The sequence below is a fragment of the Pelophylax lessonae genome, assembly GCF_965119305.1.
Source record: "Pelophylax lessonae genome assembly, chromosome: 13".
Lineage (NCBI taxonomy): Eukaryota > Metazoa > Chordata > Amphibia > Anura > Ranidae > Pelophylax > Pelophylax lessonae.
In genome coordinates, this window is record NC_138780.1 from 142,212,902 (window position 1) to 142,233,066 (window position 20,165).

At 45.5% G+C, this 20,165-nt stretch overlaps 1 protein-coding gene across 8 annotated transcripts in view; it reads right to left on the reverse strand.

The window, feature by feature from the left end:
* Window positions 1-13,277, reverse strand: part of KTN1 (kinectin 1) — a 233,443-nt gene extending 220,166 nt beyond the window's left edge. For all 8 annotated transcript variants that reach the window (XM_082275742.1, XM_082275737.1, XM_082275736.1 and 5 more), the window contains exon 1: window positions 13,135-13,277. The gene's annotated coding sequence lies outside the window, so the exon portion shown is untranslated. The remainder of the gene's footprint in view (window positions 1-13,134) is intronic.
* Between the last annotated feature and the right edge of the window lie 6,888 nt (window positions 13,278-20,165).

Here is a 20,165-nt window from a genome sequence, read left to right on the forward strand (position 1 = left end):
AATTGGCTCCCGCTGCTGTCAATCAAGTCAGTCACCCAAACAGGAGAGAGGGGGTGGGTCGCGGCTCCATGTCTAAGTCTGGGTTTACACTTATGCAAATTGGATGCAGGTTTTCCCGCACCCGATTCGCATAACAGGAGACTGACACAAATCTCCGGGGTGGCCAAGGAGAGGATTGCACAGGGGTTCTGTGCGTTTTTGGCTCAGTTTCAGGTCCAGGTTCGGCCCTGAAACACAGAACAGGGACACAGCGGACCTCTGCTGTGAGCCGCATGCAAACCAAGTGTGAACCCATCCTCAATACATACACGGAGCTGTGACTCGGCTCGGGTGCCCCCATAGCAAGCTGCTTGCTGTGGGGGCACTTAACAGGAGGGAGGGGCCAGGAGCACAGAAGAGGGACCTGAGAAGAGAAGGATCCGGACTGCTCTGTGCAAAACCAACTGCACAGAGCAGGTAAGCATACCATGTTTGTTATTTTAAACGACACTTTACAACCACTTTAACCTCTGCTGAGACAAGCAGACGATGTTAGAGAAGAATTTCAGGCAAAATAAAAGATTTAGGTATAAGTAAAGGGGGCAATTTTTCACCTGTATCTGTTAAAAAAAAAAAAAAAAAAAAAAAGTGCTCATTCTTCCTGTGAGCAGCCAATGGTAATGCACAAGTCCCGTGTCTTTTCATGTCTATGGATAGTTGTGATGTAGGCACTCCTAGTGTGAGCAATCAAAACATGAAAGGACAAATGTGCATAATCTGGTTAATATGTAATTCCACTGGTGATTATATTGACTGTAGCTCCATCTAGACACCCAATACGCATATGCTTGTTCCAAGATAGTGACTCACTAAAGGAAATAAATAAATTGTGCCTCCAAGATCAATCCATCGACAACTCCCATATTTCTTTCCCAACATATTACCTATAAAGGAGCCAAGGAATATTTATTTCTATTCAGATCAACAGAAAAACAAAAAAAAAAAATAGGTGCCAGCTATAAAAATTTGTTCAGTGAAATTAGGTAAGGATTCCCTATAATTTTGAGGAATAAAAATATAATTGGTGGAAGAATTCCCCTTTATGCTGCAAATACATAAAAGATTCGTGGGTAGGCTATGTCCATAATTTGCATCTGTGATTTCAGTAAGCATTAGACATTAGCCTGGAGCTTCCAAGGTACTTAATCTGAAGACAGATTGGTTTTGTCAGTAAGGTGGGGGGGGGGGGGGGCGTACCCTTCCTCCTTAGTGTGGTAGATTGTTTAGCGTTCTGTAGTCATGGCAGCGTGCATATAAGAGCAGGTTTAATTCGTTGCTCCAATCACGCTGATGAAGTCCCTCCCATGGACGTAACTTGTACGGGAGGAGGAGCAACGTATGACGTCACCCGCAGCCACTTTTGCGGATTTACTACTAACGCTTTCATTGTAAGTAGGATTTTTATCTTCATTTAAATATACAGAGAACGCTAGATTGTGTCTTTTGTGTTCACATATAAACACAAGGAGTCGCTCCTGTCTATGCCGGGATTTGTATACAGGAATTTACATCAGATGCCTTGGGATTATGCTGTGTGACCTTTCAGGTTGAACTCAGGAGGTGAGAGGCAGTATTTGTCTGTAGTGGATGGGCTGAGTTTCACCTTTAATACCCCCATGTTTTATGGAAGAACTATCCAAACACATCAGTAAGCATGAGGCATACATGTAACCCATTGATCACCCATAATGTTAACCCCTTCCCTGCCAGTATCATTATTACAGTAACAGTGCATATTTTTAGCATGGATTACTGTAGTAATGTCACTGGTCCCCCCAGAAGTGTCAAAAATGTCAGTTAGGGGTCCGATCTGTCCACTGCAATGTTGCAGTCCTGCTAAAAATCGCAGATCGCCGGCATTACATTTTTACAATTTTTTGGGGAATGTGATATAGCAGAATGTGAAAAATATATATATATTTTTTTTTTTTCAAAATTGTCGCTTTTTTTGTTTAGAACGCAAAAATTAAAGTGTTTTTCTCTTATGTTATGTGATTAATGTTTTTAAGATATGAAGAGCGGTCTCACTAGTTTCATTCTTTAACCACAAATAACAGCACTGTAAATTGTATTAGTGAATTTGTCTGATATTTGCTGATCTAACAGTGTTTTTTTCTTGTATGACTGCTCAACTGTTTGTACACTTTGACTTGTTCCTTTTATAAAAATCAATAAAAATTATTTCGTTAAAAAAAAAAAAAAAAAAAAAAAAAACGCACAGGTGTAGAAATACCACCAAAAAAAAAAAGCTCTATTTGTGGGGAAAAAAGGACGTAAACTTTGTTTGGGTACAGTGTCGCACAACCGCGCAATTGTCCACTAAAGTAATCGCAAAACAGGACCTGGTCAGAAAGGGGGCAAATCCTTCCGGGGCTGAAGTGGTTAAAGGCTAAAGTTCACTTTTTTTTTTTCTAAATTCCAGCTCCCCTATGTACCAATATAGCATTAATGTGCTTATTTTGCAAAAAATAAAACCGCTTTCCATTTATTCTACACCGGCTTACCTCACTCTCTTCATAGCGGGTAAAACACACTGCTCGATTACTTCTGCCTTACTTCCTGTGTAGACTATAGGTCATGACACAGGAAGGAGTTGACCAGCTGATCCCATTAGCACACACACTACATCATCTACCCTCAGCTGATCAACCCCTTCGTGTGTCATGACCTATAGTCTGCCCAGGAAGTATGGCAGAAGTAATCAAGCAGTGTGTTTACCCGCTATGAAGAGAGCGAGGTAAGCCGGTGTAGAATAAATGGAAAGCTGTTTTATTTTTGCAAAATAAGTACATTAATGCTATATTGGTACATAGGGGAGCTGGAATTTAGAAAAAAAAAAAAAAAAAAAGGAGGAGGTGAACTTAAAGAAGCAATCAAAATAGTGCAATCAAAATAGTGCAGCGATAAAGCGAAAATACATAAAATAAACACGCACACATATATTGTCCCATAAAGTGTAATCCCATAGCAATGTCCATGAGCAATCTATGCAATTGCATATGAAACAACCTGGATGAAAAAATTCCCTCCAGCCCTGAAAGTGATGAAGGAAAGAAAAAGGAAGTGTCACCAACCAAAAAAAAAAAAAAAAAAAAAAAAAACCACAACCGCGCTTACCAGAGGACGTGGTCTATTGTGGTCTATTGTGCTTTGTTTACAATAACCAAGCCAAGTATCCAGACCTCCCAGGTAACCTCGCTTGTCACTGGATATGCGCCACAGAAATGAATAGATAAAGCCAGGAAGTGAAGCCCTCTGAATAGAACTCCTCCAACAGGATGCTCACGAATCGCCAGACATGAAACTGAAGGGTAATCCACATGGCATAATATTGTAATGACAGTTTGATAAAATAAGGAATAAAGCCCCGTACACGCGTACAGAATGTCGGCCGTCTTTTGTCCGGTGCTGTCCTGTCGGTTGAAAAGTGCTAAAGACTGCACACGAATTTTGTCCGCCAACAACAGCCGACTGCAGAAGGGATGTCATGTGATGGTTAACTTTCCGTGTGTTTTTTATTCTCTGAGCATGCCCAGTCTTGCTCATCTGCTGTTTGTCGGCCGAATTCTGTACTGACTGGCGAACAATCGTCCGTTCTGGTGACGGCCAACAAAAATTTTATAGCCTGCACACCAGATTCTGTTCGGCCGAAAAGTCGCTGTCGGTTGTCGGAAGCATCATACTAACAAGGCGGCAATCGGCCGATCGTTCGGCGGCCGAATATTTACGGCCGACAATCGGTACGTGTGTACGGGGCTTAACACCCACATATATAGCTTAAAATCAAGCATGATAGTATGGTTAATCGTCCTTCCAGGGAGCAAGATGGCCGACCTTAGCCTTTAAAGGATGCCACACCGAGCCGCATAGCACTGCAACATGCGGTTTGGTGCTCGCGAAAACCTGCGCATCGCCAAATGTGGCATAGGTGCCATTAGGAATTAAACCTCTGCAGGAATAAAATTTTACTGAGTGGACATGCGTGGATTTAAACTCAATACTAATGCCATGTACACACGTGCAGATTATCTGCAGACTTTTTTGTCTGCAGACTTACCTTTTCTATGTAGTGCAAGGGCCTGCCGGATTGCATACAAATTGAAAGTGTTTAGGTTTGACCTCATATTATATGGTTTTGGTAAGTCTGCAGACAAAAGTCTGCGGATAATCTGCACGTGTGTATGGGGCATTATGCACTAGACACAATTACCAGGGTCTGCCCAAGAGGCTGCAGTTGGGATTTTTAGACCACACACATATACACGGGTCAATTTAGACAAAAGCCAACTACCTACCAGTATGTCTTTATAGTGTGGGAGGAAACCCACAAGCAAACTCCATGCACATACCACAAAGCCAATGTGCTGCCCCATCTCTTCACATAAGAGACAGAGGGCCTTCAAGCATCAGAGGCATTTGTAGTTCTAGGTGATGCTTAAACCTGTGCTATAGAAACAAAAAACTGCTGGTATAGCCACGCTCATTGACACTCCTAAAATGAAGATACAATTGTGTCTACCCAGCCTGAGTGTGAAAAGGTGGCTATTTTGAGATCCTCCTCCACATATAGCATTGTTTTTATACCAGGAAGTTCCTGTGTTTGGCTAAAAAGGACAGCCATCCTTTGTAGTCTATTTCTGCCTTGATTTTCCTATTCTTGGCCTCCGTGCATCACATATCCTACTGCAAGAATAGACATTGCTCACTGCTTTGCTCAGGTAAGCACCAAAGGCTCAAAGTAACCTCCAGTTCTGATTAAAGGATAAGCTCACTGTAAAAAAAAAAAGTAGAATTTTTGTAAGATCCTAACATAAAATCTCTTTTCTGATGTCCATTGACAGACGCAGCCTCATCTTCATGAGCTGTGTGGCAGCCACACAGCTCATGAAGGTGAGGCTGCGTCTGTCAATGGACGAAAGAGAAAAAAAAAATGGATATTTTGTACAGGTTAAATTTGTGCATTTACGTTTTTTTTTTTTTTTGGAGCCTGGAAAGCATTGCACCCACAATCAGCAGAACGCGAGTGCAATTCAGGACTCCTGCAGACGGTCAATGTAATCTGTCTGCCCCGTACATCATATGGCCAGGCAGTTATACACCGACAGGAAGAATCAAAGAACTACCACAGTGCTCAACAGCGCTGTGGTAGTTCATTGAGAACTACAAGCCGACAGCGGCAAAGGATGTCGGTACTTGTAGTTGATTCATTCACAGAACTCTGTGAATGAATGATGCGGCCGGGTGGCCGGAGCCCTGCACAGCCACGCTTTTTTCAAAAAGTGACAGCTTGCATGGGGAACTTCTCCCCGTACTACTGTCACACATAGCACGGATCGCCGAAACCGCTACGGGAACATGTACATGTTCAGCACTAAAAACGAGTGGAACGTGTAAAATGTTCAGGAAGGAGAACTTATTCTTTAAGGCTATGTTCACATGACCGCATCCATAGATTCTTGCCATCAGTTCCTTAACCCTGCTTGCAAACGCTGTGTACAAATCTGACAGTTTACACTTTTCGCTCTCAAGGGCTGGTGCAGATGTGGTTACATGAGAATAGAGTCTACAACTGACCCTGGGTGCAGAAAGCATGTAGCCAGGATCAGCATTTTTGCAGAGTTCTCCCTGCACACAAACTGGATGCAGCTAATCAGCCAGTTAGTATGCGGCCATAGCACAGAGTGTTGCTGCGTTTGCAGAGGGCGTTTAGCAAACTATCTGCACCCATGCAGCAGTGTGAAGGGACAACTTGGTCACATATACACAATGCAAGCAGAGGCAAACCAAAGTATAAGTGGCCCTGATGCATGCAGTACCAGCATACTCAGCGCTTTATAAAAAGGTCAAACACACACACCAAATATTTTATTACAAAAAGAAAAAAAATCACCTGACATTATTGGCAGTGAATTCCACCATGACTCCAATAATCATTCCTGGACTTTCAACTGTACATAATGATTTTACATGCGTTAGGCTAGTTAACCCATAGCATACCCAGTCAAAGCAAGTGACAATTAAAAATGGTGCATCGCTTACAGAAATCTTTTATGGAAAACAGTTATACAAAACTGACGCACTGTCCACAAACATGGAGATCTCCAAAATCTCCTTAGCATAAGGCCCCTTTCACACCTGTCCGTTCCGTTCTCTGCTCAGCGGGGGATCAATCCGCCAATCCACGCTGAGCAGGCAGATGACAGCTTTGTCTCTGCTTTGTGTGCGAGACGGAGGTGCCAGATCCCCGCTCTCCTCTATGGGGGAATCGGAAGAGAACGTACCGCCTGTCCGTTCTCATCCAATCCGATCTGCCAGACGGATGGAAAATAGGCTTTCCATCCGTCCGGATTTGACGGACCGGATCGGATGTCAGCGGACATGTCTCCACAGACATCCGCTGCCCCATAGAGATGCATGGGGCATCCGTTCAGATCCGCCTGAAAAACTGACAGGCGGATCTTAACGGTCCACATGTGTGAAAGGGGCCTTAGCGGATCAATTGGGTCCACCTGTCCGTTTTTTTAGGCAGACCTGATCAGACCACCCATTGTTTTCCATGTGGCTGACGTGTGTCCACTGTCACCATCGGCATCCGATCCAGTACGCTAAAAACAGACGTATGGCGATACGTTTACCATCTGTCCAGCGGATCGGATGACAATCAGATGGAAATGGACATGCAGTCTGTTTCCATCTGACTGACCCAGAGAACAGCGGGCCGTGTCCGTGTCCGTGCTGTATTGCAGAGCGGACACAGACTGGTCATCTGAGATCCCCGTCTGAGCAGGCGAATCCGCTTGGATGGATTTCGCCCAGTGTGTAAGGGGCCTAACTTCTACACTGAAGTGGATTCAGCCCCTGGTGTCCCATCTTTCTACAACGTGGACAACACAGAGGCAGAAGATGCTGAACAGCAGCAAGATTAGGAGTGGTTTGAATATTTACCCCATTCTATAAGAATGGATGTGCCTCCTCAGCAATGTATAGGAGTGAAAGAGGGAAAGATTAATTGTGTTATCCTGGTAATAAATACATATACCATCTGGTGCAATAAAGTATTGGTAGGAAATACAAACAGGAGATGCTTAAGAACCGGCGTTTTTACTGCTACAAAATGCGCCAATCATGTGTATATGGATAAAATAGGAAAAACCACCAATTTTAATTTAATTGTACATAACACTTCATTTTATATGATCTATGGGATTATACTCCATGTCTATATAGAAGAATAGATTTGTATTAAACAAATGATAACCATGTTATATAAAAGTAAGGTCTGCGTCATGTAGAGACCAAAAAAGATGCATGGGCTTTGCATGCTGCAATTGTAAGCCCCAGTGCCAATTGGTTTATTACATGTATGTACGATTTCAAGGATGCCAGCATCTACAGCCTACATATGACAATAAGGTTCTAATTCTACCTTTACATAGTAACTTCTAGACTGGAGGAGAAATGTGAGCTTGTGGGGGACAGGATATATATACAAGCAATTGGCCATACTACCTAAACATCCCTAGCAGATGGTGACCATACAGAAAATGGACAGCATTCCATCTTTCCACTGATAATCATTAAAGTCTTACTAAACCCCCAACAGTAAAATCAGTGTGTAAATGCAGTAAAGCATGCTTGTTATACTCACTGTGGACCCTAAGGGGTTAATCCTCTGCATTGTGTAAAAAGGCTGTTTGATCTTATATTCTCAGATCTCACCCTTCTTTCACAGTCCAAATCTATCTGCTGATAGAACAGAGCTTTGGGGGTACTCTGCACATGCTCAGTTTGGTGTGTATTGCTAGAGAGTTTTTTTTTTTCTTGGGAGAGTGCATGTGATCAGCACAGGGCCAATCAGCACTGTCCAGACCGAGGGTCAGGGGTCCTGCATCCTGATAGGACAGCCAGTGCAGTATGAAAACTTCTCCTACGAGCTTTAACCAGACAGTGATAGAAGTCACAAGACTGCGATATACATGCATGTACTAAAGTGATGGGTACGTGGTATTTCAGGGAGGGTTTTCTGATGGTGACAAAAGGCAAACACAATGCATGTAGACACAGCCCCTAAGGGCCTATTCACACCAGGGTGGTCCACTGTGATGCAATAATAAAAGTACATTAATATGCATTTTGTTAAGGCAGCCTATTAACTTGAATGGTTGACTAAGGCTCCATGTACACGGGACGTTGTTAAAAGTCCCTTTGAATGCTGGAATTTTTAGGACGTTTAAAACGTCCGTTCGGTCGCGTTTGTACCCGCGTTTAGCGGCGTTTGCGTTTAGAACCATTCCTAGAGGTCAAAAAAATTATTCCCCTTTAAAATGGAAAAACGCAAACGCTAAACGCGGGTCATAGCGTTCGGACGCGTTTGTGCGTTTGAAACGCCGGGAAACACACATTCGAACGCAAATAATTGCGTTCTAAAAAAAGTCCCTGAACGCAACTGCCTGCAAATGACTGTAAACGACCTGGTGTACATGGAAAGATAAGATAACATGTAGGTGGGTTCAGGGGCTTCTGAAAAAAAAACGCCCAACTGCTCCTAAACGGCCATTTCCAGCGTCCCGTGTACATGGACCCTAACTTACCACGCCGGACCAAAAATTGGACCTGCAACATTTTTACGTATGCAGCACACCGCGACACATAGTAGTGCTTTACTTTGTGTTACAGTGACTAAGGGTGCAATTCACAATAAAATCTACCACAGCACACAATGTGAATTAAAGCAACAGTGATCAATGGAACCCTTCGTCCCCACCAGAAGAGAACATATCTGCATTTGGAGCCTATGTCCATGTCTATGCTTTACACAACCCCAAGTATATAACCGTGTACAGTCGCATCTTCCAATTCATCGCAATGTACGACTGTAGGCAGCAGCTGGAAGTCGCAAAAAAGTTGTTAGACAGGCTCTGCACGCTGTATGGCCATGTTCATGAAATTTCTAGATATTGGGTTTAGATCTACTGTATCCCCCAACGCCTCCTCTGTATCAGAGGACATACTATACCCCCAACCTCGTTTCCCATGAACTTTAAAAGCGGAGTTCCACCTATTCTGACATGTTCTTCGGATCACAATCTTGCCCAGTCCTAAAAGCATATTCTCTATTTTTTTTGTATTTGTAAATACTTTTTTTTCCCAGCCGCCTACACTTTTTTTTTATTAGACGATTCCCTTGGACTCCTGGGATATCGGCGACATCTATCCCAGGAGTTTTCGGGAAGCCTTCCTGACCACACTTGTCTTCCAGCTTCTCTGTTGATGACAGGTTGCCCTAACAATGGGGCAGGAACTTCCACCATCATTGCTATGGCAACCTGTATAAAACAAAGTGTGCCACGCAGTGTCATTACTGTGCATTGTCAGATTAGGAGGTGCATGCTGGGCAGCAAGCTGAACCTGAATCCAGGAGATACACAGGAGTGGGCTTTAGGCTCCTTTCACACGTTGGACGGAGTTCGTTTTTCTCAGCGGGGGAAAGATCCGCCGATCCCCCGCTGAGCAGGAGAATGACAGCTGTGTCTCCGCACTGTGTGGAGACACAGCTGTCAGTTCCCCATGCATCTCTATGGGGGAAATCGGATGGGAATGGACTGTCGGTCCGATCCCATCCGATCCGCTGGACAGATGGAAAATAGGGTTTCCATTCGTCGAGATTTGACGGATCGGATGTCAGTGGACATGTCTCCACTGACATCCGATGCCCCATAGGAATGCACCGAATACCGTTCAGATCTGCCAAAAAAACTGACAGGTGTGTGAAAGGGGCCTTAGGTGCCCACATCCTCTATGGCCCCTGCCTGCTGAGATCAAGTGAGAGATCACAGATTTATAAGTAAAAACTATGATGACAGTTATCACAATATCCAAATTAGAGAGTAAGAGTATGAAGATTCACAGGGTGCTTTAGTTCAAAAATTGCTTAGGAGACTGAAACTCCACTTAGATGTTCAAGTTTTTTTTCTGCATGGAGGTATCTAGAGTAAGATCAAGTATGTGTGTTATATTGTGAAATATTTCATCCGCCACCTTAGAGTCAGCTGGTCTGAAGTTGCGTTTATGTTCTATTATACAGACAGCAAATACGAGTTTCCAAGTTGCACAATATGTAAAATGCAATGCTCCTTGTACAGTCTGACTCCGACTTTGTAGGGTGTGAATATGTCATTTCCATCAGAATATTTACATCGGATTTCAGCCTTTCTACCAAAGAGGAATCCCCAAAATATTTTTTAGGTTTCCAGAGATCACCAGCTAAAAATGATTACAATTACATTTCACAGTACATAAGCATGATCACTACAGGTCACATTTTCATTATAAATATTACATATGTAGTATATTTGACACCTTAGGCAGAAAAACATTTTTATTAACAATCTTGAAATGTAAGTGGAATTCCATGCTAGACTATGTAGCCTTAAAAATGATCCCTTGCCCCCAGCCCCCCACACCTATGCTGAGTAACCTGTGTGAGAAAGATTTACAGTAAAACCTTGGATTGCGAGCATAATTTGTTCCGGAAACGTGCTTGTATTCCAAAGCACTTTTATATCAAAGCGAAACGCCGCCTAAGAAATAATGGAGACTCAGATGATTCTATCCACAACCATTTTCATGTCTTTCAGTTTATAGTCCATATAAAAAAAAGATAGCAATGTGATAGGTTGTGTAACCATAAAATGTCCATCCACAAATGGCGCCTCCTCCAGGGGATTAGCAGCAAAATCCAGCAGGAGCTACAGAGTATCAAAGAGAAGAGAGGTCTCGAAGTGTAGCAATATGGTTACATTTGATGAAGATGCAACATTTAGCAACTCACATGGTTGATGATTAAAACAGATACATCTCTAAGTATGCAAGCATCCAGGGTAAAGCTGTCCATATAGACCGTCCTCCGCACTGCCGGCTCTCACCGCCGTCAGTCTGCAATCATGATCGGGAAGACCACCCTGCAGTAGAACGATTGGAAAGCGAGGCTTGAAGCGCTTGTGGAGCGCAGTGTGGAAGGGATGACGTAGATGGCGGTGCAGAGGATGGTCTATGTGGACAGCTTTACCCTGGATGCTGGCATACTTAGATGTGCCTCTTATTAATCAACCATGTGAGTTACTAAATGTTGTATCGTCATGAAATGCAACCATATTGATACACTCTCTTCACCTCTCTTCTCTTTTATACGCCGTTGTGACGCGACGCTACTTGTATATCAAGTAAAAGTTTTTAAAAAAATGTTGCTTGTCCTGTAAAACACAGTTAAACCAAGTTACTCGCAATCCAAGGTTTTACTGTATATACTTAACTATCTTCAGGCGCACCAGTCCGGTCATGTGATCTCCCGTGCGACAGCTGCAGTGGGAGGGAGAGAGCATTCCGACAATGGCTGCAAAGTGGGAGTGGTGACATCACCAATAGGCTACTATGACCCACCCATTGTTTGCGCTTCCTCCTCCTCCCTGCAGCTGCCACTGACTGACACAGAAGAGCCAGATCACGTCACCAGACCAGAGCAGGTTAAAAATAGAGAAGGATATAGATCTTTCTTACATGGGTTAGTCAGCAGTTGATTTTTTCTTAATTTAATTGCTGGCCATTTTCTAGTTTACATTCAGCTGTCACTAGGAACGCCAGTGACAGCTAATTAGTCATCCGTTGTTAAGGACATGACGGCCGGCTTCCTGGCCGGCTCCTTACAACCAGCTATTTACTGGTTGTTAAGGACGCTGGTGGCTGCCCTCTCCTTTATGGAAAATGCTATTCCCTCCTAAACACTTCTTCTAAACGCTCCAAAACTGCTGGGAAAACCCTAAATATTTTTATCCAGCGTCTTGGGCGGGTGGTGTGCATGCAGCCTATGTGTGGATATGGCACAGGAATGACTGCTCCAGATGGAGGACAGTCCATGCTCTGCACTCAGGTGACCCCCCGCCCCACCGACAATCACCATGACTGCTACCCTCCCCTGTCCCCTCCCCCCATCATATGTCAACCCATCCCCTGTCCCCTCCCCCCCATCATATGTCAACCCATCCCCTGTCCCCTCCCCCCCATCATATTTCAACCCATCCCCTGTCCCCTCCCCCCCATCATATTTCAACCCATCCCCTGTCCCCTCCCCCCCATCATATGTCAACCCATCCCCTGTCCCCTCCCCCCCATCATATGTCAACCCATCCCCTGTCCCCTCCCCCCCATCATATTTCAACCCATCCCCTGTCCCCTCCCCCCCATCATATGTCAACCCATCCCCTGTCCCCTCCCCCCCATCATATGTCAACCCATCCCCTGTCCCCTCCCCCCCATCATATGTCAACCCATCCCCTGTCCCCTCCCCCCCATCATATGTCAACCCATCCCCTGTCCCCTCCCCCCCATCATATGTCAACCCATCCCCTGTCCCCTCCCCCCCATCATATGTCAACCCATCCCCTGTCCCCTCCCCCCCATCATATGTCAACCCATCCCCTGCCCCCCCCCATCATATGTCAACCCATCCCCTGCCCCCCCCCCATCATATGTCAACCCATCCCCTGTCCCCTCCCCCCCATCATATGTCAACCCATCCCCTGCCCCCCCCCCATCATATGTCAACCCATCCCCTGTCCCCCCCCCCCCATCATATGTCAACCCATCCCCTGTCCCCCCCCCCCCATCATATGTCAATCAATCCATCCCCTGCCCCCCCCCCCCATCAAATGTACACCCATTCCCTCCTCACCCCCCTGTCCCCCATCATATGTCTCCCCCATCCCTGTCCCTCTTCCAGCAGATCCGGCCAGGCCCAGGCACATCAGAGCCGATGTAGGGCCCCGGAGCCGTCTCCGGTAGATCGGACTGTGACCCTCCATAGGACGGCCTGGGCTCTGATCACTGCTGGGTCTCAGATTGCTCCACACTCCGGAGCTCCCCACCCTCCACACTGGCCGGGGGTCCCCCGGGGAAGGTGAACACACACGGAGGAGGGGGGGGGGGGGTGAGGTGTCCTTCTCCACCCTCCCAGGCCTCTCCCGCAGTATCACAGGGAGGACACACGGAGCCACCTCCCTTTTGGCCCCAGCCGCGGCCTATCCAGGCCCAGGACCTCACCTGCTCTGAGCCGCCGCTGCTCACGCTGCCCTCGGCCTCCTGTGCGCTGGATATGCGGCCAGTCCCCCTGCTCTCATTCAGATCCCCAGACGGGAGGAGGGGAGGGCGGGGCCGCCGGAGACTAGCAGGGAAGAGAGGGCGGGACTGGAGCAGAGGGCGGGGGATAGAGGGGAGGAAAGGGTGTGAACTAGAAGGTAAAGGAGCAAGATATGGTGGAGGGGCGGAGACTAGAGAGGAGGACAAGAGGGGTTCCTGTGGAGGGGGCGGTGACTAGAGTGGATAGAGGGCGTGATCTGAAGGAAGGGCGGGTTTGGGATAGAAGGGTAAAAAGGAGGGCGTGGGTAGTGAAGGCGGGGGGGTGGAGCTGGACCTTCTTAGCAGCACGTCTTCGACGTGTCTCTATGTCCACGCCCATTCAGCCGAGATTGCCGGGTTGGCGGCGGTCCAACTGGAGTGGACGGAGAGTGATGAGAAATCTGTGCAGCGCGATCCTCATTGCAGACTATACAGTGTACTGTGATGTGTGTGTCCGGTGATCAGAGAAATAAAGATTACATTGTCTGTGTACAGATCGGGGGGAGATCCATACTGGATCGTTATTACCATATGAAGGTGACACCGCAACTCACACCATACACGGCCCTAACCCACAACTGAACAATGACCCCGAATATTCTCTATATACAGTAAGAAAGAGATCATTCCTGGCAGTGTTTTCCATCTGTGTCCCATCGGGGAGATTTTCCTTCACTTCCTGTTCCACAGCCCAAACAGGAAGTGAGCGGAAATCTATCCAAGTTGAGACAGTTCCTGGTTGTCACCAGAACTAGTGTCTCCATTCATTCACTAGGTTCCTCATGTGGGGACAACGGTCCCCATTGTGAGATCTTTGTTCCCCAGCTGTGCTCCCCACTGCAATGTGTACACCGCTGCTTGTCTCCCAGGGACATCGCTGACACTGGCAGAGAGCTAAGACACCAGGATCAATTCATCAGTTACTTGCCTGACCCCTAAGCTTTGGTGCACTACCTACCCCTTGACCCTGAACTCTGTGTGGTAATTACTCCTGACCCCTGAACTCTGTGTTACTCCTGACCCCTGAACTCCCTGTTACTTACTCCTGACCCCTGAACTCTGTGTGTTACTTCTGACCCCTGAACTCCCTGTTACTTACTCCTGACCCCTGAACTCTGCGTGTTACTTACTCCTTACCCCTGAACTCTATGTTACTTACTCCTGACACCTGAACTAAATGGTACTTACTCCTCACCCCTGAACTCTATGTTATTTACTCCTGACCCCTGAACTCTGTTTCTTTCCCCTGACCCCTGAACTCTGTGTTACTTTCTCCTGACCCCTGAACTCTGCGTTACTTCTCCTGACCCCTGAACTCTGTGTTACTTTCTCCTGACCCCTGAACTCTGTTACTCCTGACCCCTGAACTCCCTGTTACTTACTCCTGACCCCTGAACTCTGTGTGTTACTTCTGACCCCTGAACTCCCTGTTACTTACTCCTGACCCCTGAACTCTGTGTGTTACTCCTGACCCCTGAACTCCCAGTTACTTACTCCTGACCCCTGAACTATGTGTGTTACTTCTGACCCCTGAACTCCCTGTTACTTACTCCTGACCCCTGAACTCTGTGTGTTACTTTCTCCTGACCCCTGAACTCCCTGTTACTTACTCCTGACCCCTAATTTTTGTGTGTTACTTACTCCTGACCCATGAACTCTCTGTTACTTACTCCTGACCCCTGAACTCTGTATTACTTACTCCTGACCCCTGAACTCTGTGTTTTACTTTCTCCTGACCCCTGAACTCCCTGTTACTTACTCCTGACCCCTGATTTATGTGTGTTACCTACTCCTGACCCATGAACTCTGTGTTACTTACTCCTGACCCCTGAACTCCCTGTTACTTACTCCTGACCCCTGAACTCTGTGTGTTACTTTCTCCTGACCCCTGAACTCCCTGTTACTTACTCCTGACCCCTGATTTTTGTGTGTTACTTACTCCTGACCCCTGAACTCCCTGTTATTTACTTCTGACCCCTGAACTCTGTGTGTTACTTTCTCCTGACCCCTGAACTCCCTGTTACTCCTGACCCCTAAACTCTGCGTGTTACTTACTCCTTACCCCTGAACTCTATGTTACTTACTCCTGACACCTGAACTAAATGGTACTTACTCCTCACCCCTGAACTCTATGTTATTTACTCCTGACCCCTGAACTCTGTTTCTTTCCCCTGACCCCTGAACTCTGTGTTACTTTCTCCTGACCCCTGAACTCTGTGTTACTTCTCCTGACCCCTGAACTCTGTGTTACTTTCTCCTGACCCCTGAACTCTGTTACTTACTCCTGACCCCTGAACTCTATGTTACTTTCTCCTGACCCCTGAACTCTATGTTACTTACTCCTGACCCCTGAACTGTGTGTTCTTACTCCTGACCCCTGAACCCTGTGCATTACTCCTGACCATTGCACTCTGTGTATTAATACTGACCCCTGTGCATTACTTACTCCTGACCCCTGAACATTTGTATTACTCCTGACCCCTGCACCCTGTGTGTCACTCCTAATCACTTACTTCTAAATCCATCCTGTGTGTAACATACTTCTGATCCCTGTGCATTACTTACTCCTGCACTCTGCGTGTTATTTAATACTGATCCTTGTTCATTACTTACTCCTGACCCCTAAACTTTGTGTGTTACTTACTTCTGATCCCTGTGTGTTACTTACTCCTGACCCCTAAACTTTGTGTGTTATTTAATGCTGACCCCTGTGCATTACTTACTCCTGACCCCTGAACTCTGTGTGTTATTTAATACTGATCCATGTACATTACTTACTCCTGATCCCTAAACTTTGTGTGTTACTTCTGATCCCTGTGTGTTACTTACTCCTGACCCCTGCACTCTGTGCGTTATTTAATGCTGGCCCCTGTGCATTACTTACTCCTGACCCCTGAACTCTGTTTGTTATTTAACACTGACCTATGTGCATTACTACTCCTGACCCCTGAACCATGTGTGTTATTTAATACTGACCCCTGTGCATTACTTACTCCTGACCCCTGCACCCTGTGTGTCACTCCTGATAACTTACTTCTAAATCCATCCTGTGTGTAACATACTTCTGATCCCTGTGCATTACTTACTCCTGACCCCTGCACTCTGTGTGTAATTTAATACTGACCCCTGTGCATTACTTACTCCTGACCCCTGAACCCTGTGGGTTATTTAATACTGACCCCTGTGCATTACTTACTCCTGACCCCTGCACTCTGTGTGTTATTTAATACTGACCCCTGTGCATTACTGACTCCTGACCCCTGAACTCTGTTATTTAATACTGACCCCTTCAATGGCCTTCAATATCCACAGTGCTCCTGAACCTCCCTCAATGCTGCCCAGCATCCCATGTGAGCCTAGGACTGGCCTTGAATATGAAGGCTGGCTGATATACAGTACATATGTGACATCGGAGCCCGTCTGGTAGGACACCTTTCACTTTGTAGTTGTCAGGAGGTGTGAATACAGATTCTCTGTGTCAGTTGCTTGAGGATCAAGTGGCTGCAGCACTCAGAACAGTACGCAGTAATAGCATGCTCTCTCTTGTATAACTGGATTTTTTTAATGCCTTCTGTCTGTGGCGTGGCAAATCTACTGGTTCCAACCTGTATGAGTCATATTTTGCCAAAGGTAGCTTCTCCCATAAAACTGAATGGTTGTGCAGATGTCCTATTCTATGCGTTATAGCACAGTTTCAGCATAGAAAGGTTTGTTGGCTGCAGGAGGTCTTTTAACCACTTCAGCCCCATAAAGTTTACCCTCCTTCATGACCAGGCCATTTTTTGTGATACGGCACTGCGTTACTTTGACAGACTATTGTGCGGTCCTGCAACACTGTACCCAAATAAAAATGTATGTAATTTTTCCCCATAAATAGAGCTTTCTTTTGGTGGCATTTGATCACCTTTGCGGTTTTTATTTTTTGCCCTATAAACAAAAAACGACCGACAATTTTGAAAAAAAAAACAGTATTTTTTTCTTAATGCTATAAAACATATCCAGTAAAAAAAAATCAAATTTCTTGATCGGTTTATGTATTCTGCTACATCTTTTGGTAAAAAAAAAATAAAAAAATAACAATAAGCGTATATAGATTGGTTCGCGCAAAAGTTACAGCGTCTACAAACTATAGGATATTTTTATGGAGTTTTTATTTATTTATTTTTACTAGTAATGGTGGGGATCAGCGGCATTGCAGCGGACAAATCGGATACTAAAGCCCCGTACACACGCACCGATTGTCGGCCGAACGATCGGCCGTCTTTTGTCCAGTGCTGTCGTGTTGGTTGAAAGTGCTCAAGACTGCACACAAATTTTGTCGGCCAACAACAACCAACTTCAGAAGTGATGTCATGTGATGGTTAACTTTCCGTGTGTTTTTTCTTCTCTGAGCATGCCCAGTCTTGCTCATCTGGCTTTTGTCGACCGAAATCTGTACTGACTGACGAACAATCGGCCGTTCTGGTGTTGGCCAACAAAAATTTTATAGCATGCACACCAGATTTTGTTCGGCCAAAAAGTCGCAGTCTGTTGTCGGAAGCATCATACTAACAAGCCAACAATCGGCCAATCAGACGTTGGCCGAATATTTACGGCCGACAATCGGTACGTGTGTACGGGCCTTAACTGACACTTTTTTGGACCAGTGATCAGTATTAAAAATATGCACTGTAACTGTACTAATGACACAGGCAGGGAAGGGGTTAACATCAGGGGCGATCAAAGGGTTAAATGTGTTCCCTGGGAGTGCTTTCTAATTGTGGGGGGGGATGATTTAACTGGGGGAAGACAGAGATCTGTGTTCCTGCTTAGCAGAAACAGGAAAAACTCCATCTTCCCCTCTTACAGAACAGTGGTCTGCCTTGTTTACATAGGTTGACTGACATTCTACCTCTCCTGAAAAAGATTGCGGGTTGCCGGCGAACATTGGGTCCGCCGGACCCACTGATTGGCTCCTGCTGTGTTCAATTGCAGCAGGAGTGGGTCGCCAGCAGCAAGCGCATGCACCCCAGACTCAGTACATGAAATCACATACAGGTACATGATTTCGGGCAGGAGGGCCGCCCTGCCGCAGTATATCTGCGTAGGGCGGTCCTGAAGATGTTAAGCTGACACTAATTTCTGGTTTAAAAAAAAATCTATTTAAGCTTGAATTCTTAAAGGATAAATTCACCTTTGGGAACATGTTACAGGTTCCACCCGTTTTTAGGGTGGAAAATGTAACATGTTCCCAGTGCTGCAGCCGCTGTCCTCTCCCCGCACTCCCTGTGACAGTAGTACGGGCAAAAGCTCCTCCTACAAGCTGTCAGTTTTTTAAATCAGCGCAGCCGTGCGGGGCTCCACCCACACGGCCACATCATTCGTTCAAAATTCTGTGAATGAATGAACTACAAGTACCTACATCCTTTTTGGGTGTCCACTTGTAGTTCTCAGTGGACTACCACGGTGCTGTGGAGGGCTGTGGTAGTTTATTGATTCTCTCTGTTAGTGTATCTTCTTGCCCCTATGGGATATACAGGCACACAGATACAATGACAGGTCTGCAGGAGACCTGCATGGCACCAACCATCTGCTGATCGCTGGTGCAATGCATTACAGGCTCCAAAAATAAATAAAATAAATAAATGCACTTTTTTTTACATGCAAAATGTTCACTTTTAAAAAGAGAACTTACACTTTAAATCAAAAAGTCCCTTCTAAGGGTCCTTAAATATGGGCTTTACGCCCGGCCGACTCCGTTTTGCTCAGCGGGGATCGATCTGCTGATCCCCTCTAAGCAGGCGGATGACAGATCCGTCTCTGCTTACTTTGCAGAGACAGACTTGTCAGATTCCCACTCTCCTCTATGGGAGATCGGATGAAAATGGACCGTCCTGCCTGTTTTCATCCGATCCTATCCGATCCTCCAGACAGATGAAAAATAGGATTTCCATCCGTCTGGATTTCACGGACAGGATCGGATAGCAGCGGGTGTCAGCAGACATGTCACCGCTGACATCCGCTGCTCCTAGGGGTGCATGGAGCGTCCGATCAGGTCCGCCTGAAAAACTGATAGGTAGACCTGATCAGAAAGCCTGTGTGAAAGGGGCCTTTTGCTCTCAGTCTCCTCCATAGATGCTGTGATCTGACTTCCTGTTAGAGGGTGGCTACCTTTTTTTAAAGGTAAGTTTTATTGTATGTAAAAGATAGCAAATACAAACTAGAGTGAAGAACATTTGCATAAACAGGTAGCATGGTGGTATTCAAAATGTCCATTAATTACAGAACCATCACAGTAAGGAAATTGTACATATCGACCAAAACATAGAAAAAAAAAGGGGGGGGGGGATACACATTCAAAGTATACATGGTGAATCAGATATGTTACAAGATCAGGAGATATCACTCCCTTCAGGAGCTATAGTGTGTTCAGAATCTACCCAAAGAGACCAAATTTTAAAGAATTTTTTTAGGGCACCCTCTGGCTTCATAAGTCATCTTATACAGTGGGATTGCTTGATTGATTAATGCAATCCGAAAACGTACGTCATGGGGGGGGGTTTGAGAATTCCAGAGTATGGCTATGGATTTTTTGGCATAAAAGAAGATCACGCATATAAAATATTATTGCGGCTAGGGATAGTATTATCTTCATCTATATACCCAAATAGGCATTAAAGGATCACAGACATTGGGAATTGCGTAAGATTACCAATGAAATCTGTAACTGCAGACCAGAAACTTCTGATAGGTGGGCACCCCCAAACCATATGATAAAATGTACCATCAGCCATGGAGCATTTCGCACAGATAGGAGAGGACAGCTTGCTAATGCAAAATAAAAAAAAAAACTGAGTGTATAGTAAGATCTATATAACAATTTTGGCTGGACAACTTTGTCTCTTCCAGAGATTGACTAGGAACTATGGACTATGGAATTTGCAGAGTTGTATAAAGTACTCAAAACCTATACTTGA